Here is a 6,476-nt window from a genome sequence, read left to right on the forward strand (position 1 = left end):
GTTAAGTTTGGATTGTTCTTTTAAGATGTATTCTCGGGTTTGATTATTGAATTACATGTTCTATTCTGAGACTTGCATTTGATTCTTAACGTAGAGAAAAAAAGGAATGAGGATTCTAGTCAGAGGAGAGAACTAGAAGGAGAGTCGGAGTAGACTCGTTGGTGTGAGTCCGAGAGAGAGACTTCGAGAGTGAGAGAGTTTTGATTTTTTTTTTCTAAGGGTTTAGGCTTGTTAGTGTTTTGTGGGATGTTTTGTGCTTTAATGATAAATTTTGGCTAAAAATGAATTGGTGCCAAAACCCCAAAATATTATTGGAGGGAAATATAACTGGAACAAAATATTATCCTCTTGTAATCCCTAAAACTATGGATTTTAATATTTTAAAGTGTAACCCCCTAAAACTATAACCCTGAAAATAGTCATCATTGTCCTTCTTGATAGACCAATGATAATATTCCTTCATTTTTTAATCATTAATTAATTGTGTTTTTTTATTAATTTTACATGTATTATAATTATATTATAGTTTGAGTTTAAGTTTAAAATTTAAATATAAGTTTAATGATCAGATTTATAGCTTGGGGAATAAAACTAGAGATTTAGGGTATATGGTATGGAATATAGGGTTTGGGTTTAAGAATGAGATATATATATATAATTTAGGGATATATAATTTTAACAAAATGACTTGCTAGACTTATTTTTAACCCCTAATCCCTAAATATACTCTAACTCCTAAACCCTAAATATAATCCTAAAATCTAAATTTTAAACTTTTAAACTTTATATAAAAATAAAGTTCGATATAAATATACTAATGCAACCCGAATCCATCTAATACCCTAAATCTAATACTCTAAACCCTAAGATTCAAACTTAGATGATATACTAAATACTAAATAAAATATCTAAATGATTTTTTTCCAGATTTTAAAGCCAAAATACAAACTTTAAACTTTAAATCTAAGTATATTTTAAAACTCAAATTATACAAACTCCAAATCTACTAAATCCCAAACGTAAATTCTCATTATATATATCATACCCCAAATCCACTATACACTTATATATATCTGATATATGGTGTTTTTGGCATCTTGTATATATGTTTTCTAATTGGAAAATTTTAATTTTAATTCAAATCTCAATTCTAATACTCTAACCCTAAACTCTAAATGTATATCATAGCACAAATCATATATCCTAAATCATATTACATATACTCTAAACTCATACTTTTAAACTCTGAATTTTAAATACAAAATAAATATAACAATAATTAGAATCTAATTTAATTTTATATAAATAAATTTAGTTAAACAATAATTTCTAAAACAATTATTAAAAAATAGTTTTTGATTGGTTAATTTTTGACCATTTGAATGTTTTTAATCCAATGGTTACAAATCAATCTTAGTCAATCCTCTCACTTTCTCCTTATTGGTCAATCTATCAAAAACCAGGATTACAATTTGTGGCCACTGATTATTTTTGATCCTGTGGCCTAAGATCAATCTTCTCCATCTATCCTTTGAATCGTTAAACATAAAATCACAAAGTCTTCAGCCTCTTACGATTCAACCTATATGGATACAAAGCTCTCTCTCTTTATCTCTATCTCTCACAATCGGCCGTGACGAAAGCTTCGTTGACAACGTTTGACTCGAGTCAGATTCGAGCCACAAACAGAGATGGCGAGTGACAAACTTAGATTGCGGAACAGCGCTGGTGGCAAGGCGGAAGACGGCTGTCCTTCATAAGTAGAGGGGGAAGTCTCAGCCTCTCTTTGCCATGGACCTCTCCGTTCAAGCTCTCTCTCTCTCTCTCTCTCTCTCTCTCTCTCTCTCTCTCTCTGATTTTGTTTTGATTTTGGTACATGAAGTGGGTCGTGAGCAGAGTTGGTTTGATTGTTTTGTCTCCGGAGTTTAATCATTTATACGAGTGATTAGGATGTGTTTTTGGATTTGGAAAAAGATTTCAGTTTTGATTAAGAAAAGCTAGGTGAGTTTCTTGCTTTGCTCCTAGCTTTCATTGCAATCTGATGTGTATGGTCTTCTTTTGTTTTGATATTTTCTGCAGGTAATCTGAACAGGCTGCCAAGTCCCAAACCGAGCTTCTTCAGCCTTGACTAATGCTAATGTTTAACTTTCGAGAAAGAGTGGTACAAAAATTTAGCTGTGACATCTCAAGCCATGGAAGAAAGCTAGTCGGAGATGGCAGAGATGGCAAAGAAAGCTGGCGGCGGCGGCGGCGGTGGTGGTGTAGGTGAACCCGAACAAGAAAAGAAGAAGAGAAGAAAGAGACGTAGAGATGTAGGTTTTGGTTTATTAGGTTTTGTTTAAATTTTTTGGTTATTAAACTTTTGGTTTATTTAGGTTTGGTTAATTAGGTTTTGGTTTAATTTTTTTGGTTTGATGTATAAACTGATTTTGTTTGTAAACAAATTTTAATTAATGAATAAAATTTAACTTTTAAATTTAATTAATTCTCTATTCAATTATATTTGGTTGATTAAATTTTTAATTATGGTTTTAATCATTTAAATATTTTTTGTTTTTATAATATGATTAATTTCTTTTATTACCAAAATTTGGATTAAATATTACATTTAAAAAACAAAACCAATTCATTATTACAAATATTAACAATTGCATAGGAATTAATGCTATTTTTGTTTATTTAACTATAACATACGACAAATCCGCTATCAAAAGTGTTGGACCTATTATAACGGACGCTGTCAGAGCGGACAAATAAGCGCTATTATACATGACTCATAGCGTTTTTCGTCCGCTATTACTACCCTTATTTCATGTAGTGATTATTTGGTGAAGATGAGGATGGTAAGGTAAAAGCCTTATTTTCGGAAAAAAGTAAAAAAAAAAAAAGGTAATGGCATTTTCGTGAATAGCTAGAACTTCTAGGGTGAATAGGACAAAACAAAGTTTCGAAAAAAACATAGTTTATTTTTGTGTTTGACTTGAAATTTTAAGTCATTTTTGAAAGAACCCCCTAGAAATTAATGTCCATGTCACAATTTACTTCAAGTCATGTTATCATTGTTACAATGCCATGTTATCATTTTTCTTTCAAAATCAATATCGTGATAACACATGACAAATCAAATCTCAAATAATGTCTAGGAGACTAGGGATAATTAATAAAAATCAACTAGACAATTGACTTCTACATTTTAAAATATTTACCTATATTTTAAAATATTTCCATTATTTATTTTAGTGAGGTGAATCCAAATGAGATCCAAAATATAAATAATCAAATTCAGTTTTTATTTTTCCTTTGAACCACAAAAAAACAGTCAAAAGCTTATGAATTTGACTTTCAATATCTATATTCTATTAAAATAGAAGTAACAACTTATGTTCTTGTGTGATATTTTAAAAAACGGACTTTCCTTAGAAAGATATTTTATTTATTTTTAATTAACATATTGGCATCATTAGGATATTACATCTTATATAATTGACACATATAACAATTTTACCTATAAAATTGTCCTATCTTTTTAATTATAAAAATCTGTTGACAAAAAAATCTACCAAAATCTTATTAAAATTAAATATATTTTTTAAATAATGCATTAATTAAATTAGTAATTAGTAGTATAATATTATTACAAATTAATGTTAATTGAAATTTTATTATAAAAAAATGTATACTATTTTCATAAACTTTATAATTATAGTCTATATTATATTAAAATAAAAGTACTATGTGGATTAAATATTAAATTATATTAAATTCATAAATTAACTTATTTTATTTTAAAAATCTTTCAAAATATTATTTCATCTAAACTTCATACATTGTAATTGGATTTTCTTATTTATTCTACCAATTATAATTTTCTAGACGTTCAAAATCTTAATGGAAGAGATGTATTTAATAATTTTCAGTTTCATAAAATATGCTTATCATTTACAGTTCAACCGGTTAATAAGACCTACCGGTTCTTGCTATTTTTATATATTGATTCACGAACTATGTGTTAAAATCTAAAAACAGAGTGGACTCCATGGACAGATATTATATGTCCAATTTTTTGTTGTTGCAGAAGTGTCTTATAAGTGTGAACTTGAGTTGGGTTCTTGAGCTAATCACTAAGTTTCCTATCTTTCTCACATACAAACTGTAACAAATTGGGTATATTGAAAGTTCATATTGTTTTATGTTCTTTTACATGAGTTCCTAGCAAAGATGGATGACTCTTCCTTATGATAGAGCTCATATTTGAGATAGATGACTCTTTCTTATGATAGAGCTCGTATTTGAGATGGATGACTCTTCTTTCATGTTAGTAAAACAAAAAAAAACAATAACCTCAAAAAAAAATCATTGACCATAATACTATACAAGTTTTGTAAGAGGTTGGTAATAGAAGGGAAAATCATAATAGACCACACACTGCACATACATAAAGCCTCATCAGTTCTTTAATCAGCATATCTTGATATATTTTTTAAATATAAAATATATATATTCAAAATTCTAACAAATCCGTTGAAAAATATTTTAACAAAAACATAATTTTCAAAAATTTATATAAATATATTCACTAATTTCTGAATTAGTAATGAAATATTATTATTCATTAATATATATTTAATTCTTTTTTTATAAAATGAAACATATTTTTTCTATTTTATCTAATTTATAATCATAATATTTCATATTAAAAGAAAGTTATTATATTGAACTAAATATGATATTTATATAAGTTGATAAATTAATATGTTTTATTTTCATAAATATAAAATATAATTATGAAATAATTAATATGTTGGATGAACGGGTTAACATTAGTAAAATACCCAATACATGTATAAAATTAACACATCTTAAACTATATATACAAATAAATTTCAAATATGTTTTTTTTGTAACACTCTTTCTCAAATATGTTGTTTCATGTATTAATTCGTTTAATAATCAAACACAAATTTAATAAAAAAGCAACAAATACATGTGACAATTTGAAACAAATGATTCAAATTCAGCATGTATATTGTAAAATTATTGTATTTGAAATAGTCATATCAAAATTTAAGTATATTTAACGCTAAAAATCATTAACAACGTAAAACAAATATTTATGTATATAAAAATAAAAACAAACATCCGCACGGTTCCACGAATCAAGACGTACTATCTAATTAAAACAGAAATATTCTATAAATTTAATTACGGATTATGCCATTGATATTTTGTAAACGTTTAATATGTCGTTGAGTAATTTTTTCATTTTTGATTAGACCAAAAATATTGAAAACTATTAAAAGTTATATATATAATCAAATATATCAATACTAACAGTTAATTATTTTGAAATAAACACGAAGACATAAGTATATTCTTCCAATAGAATATTATCAAATATTCTACAACATTTAAAACTTACCTAATAACACACAGAAATTAACTACAATCCACGGTTTGATACTTTGATTCTTGAAGATTATTGTATATACATCCGACATGTATAGAACTTTTATCTAGTGCCTATTTCATCACACCCTTTAAGATAAGTCCATTGTTTTGGCTTTACAAATGCGAACAATCACCCTAACTCGACGTGAGTTATAAACTGAACTATAAAAAAAACATTGATTTAAACAGTTTCACGGGCAGACCTAACTAATCAAACTCAAATAAAACAACACATGCCTATCAAAACAAACACTTTACACAAATAAAAACATAAGGTACACTATTTATTAAAATAAAATTACTTACAAATAGTTTCATTTGTATGGAATTAAAATAAATTTGGTAACACAAATAGTTTTGCGTTTTAAAAATATGGATCATAGTGATAGAGTGTAACTGGTTATTCCTATAAAACTATTATGAATAAAATCAATGATTATTTATGGAATAGAAAAAATGAAATGATGTAAGAAATGAAATAAAACTAAAATTACTACTTGAATAAAAAAATTCACACGTTCCATTTATTCACTAAAGTTTAGAATCATCACTACAAGAAAACATGCCTATAACGAGGAAAAATTACGAGGAAATATATTCCTCGTAAATTTACGAGAAAATTACTACGATTTTACGACAAAACTGAATTTCGTCGTAAAGTCGTAGTAAAGTTACAAGGAAAATGTTTCGTGGTAATTTACATGTAAATTTACGTCGATTTTACGAGGAAAGAGAAAATTCGTTGTAAAGTCCTTGTAACTTTACAAGGCTTTTACGACGAAACATGTTACCATTAATTTTTGTAAAAACGTGTTTTAAGCATGCTTTACCAAACTGATACCCTCGGTTTAGAGATTTTGGAATAACTTGATTAGCTGCTATCAAAGTTACACCTCGTGAACGAATAGTTGCTAGAGAAGAATCACTTTTGCAAGAAGAAGTGTGTATCACTGAAGTGGAAGTATCTGAACAACAAACTGATGACATCCTTCTAATTGATGTGGATAACCGTCAATATGAAGATCTTT

Source organism: Brassica oleracea, chromosome C7, assembly GCF_000695525.1.
Source record: "Brassica oleracea var. oleracea cultivar TO1000 chromosome C7, BOL, whole genome shotgun sequence".
NCBI classification, from domain to species: domain Eukaryota; kingdom Viridiplantae; phylum Streptophyta; class Magnoliopsida; order Brassicales; family Brassicaceae; genus Brassica; species Brassica oleracea.